We start from the raw sequence: 443 nt of genomic DNA, 5'->3' as shown, positions 1-443 counted from the left end.
AAAAACTCAAGAAAATGTCTGATAATAATGTTGTTACTGCTCTCAGGAATTCAGCCCAACCCTGGACCCCCCACTAATTACTGCACACCAAATGACTTTAAAAACGTGTCTGGGCTTCATTTTCTGCATGTAAACGCTCGTAGCCTTCTGAGAAAACTGGATGCTTTGAAAATTCTGGTCAGTTCTTCTGGGGCTGATGTTATCTTTATTGCTGAATCTTGGCTGAACAAATCTGTACTCAATAATGACGTGGCAATCAATGGATTTAACATCTACCGCTGTGATCATCAAAAAGGGGGGGTGGAATCATTATTTACATTAGAGATTCTCTGGTTTCTAGTCTTGTGTCTTCTAAAACAATTCCAAACCAGTTTGAAGCCTTATCTGTAAACATCACCTTGAATGGAGGCCAGATTTTAACTGTAGTCTGCTGCTACGCCCCC

The sequence above is a fragment of the Nematolebias whitei genome, chromosome 16, assembly GCF_014905685.2.
Source record: "Nematolebias whitei isolate Nwh7 chromosome 16, NemWhi1, whole genome shotgun sequence".
Taxonomy (NCBI): domain Eukaryota; kingdom Metazoa; phylum Chordata; class Actinopteri; order Cyprinodontiformes; family Rivulidae; genus Nematolebias; species Nematolebias whitei.
Note: the sequence above shows the minus strand (reverse complement) of the source record.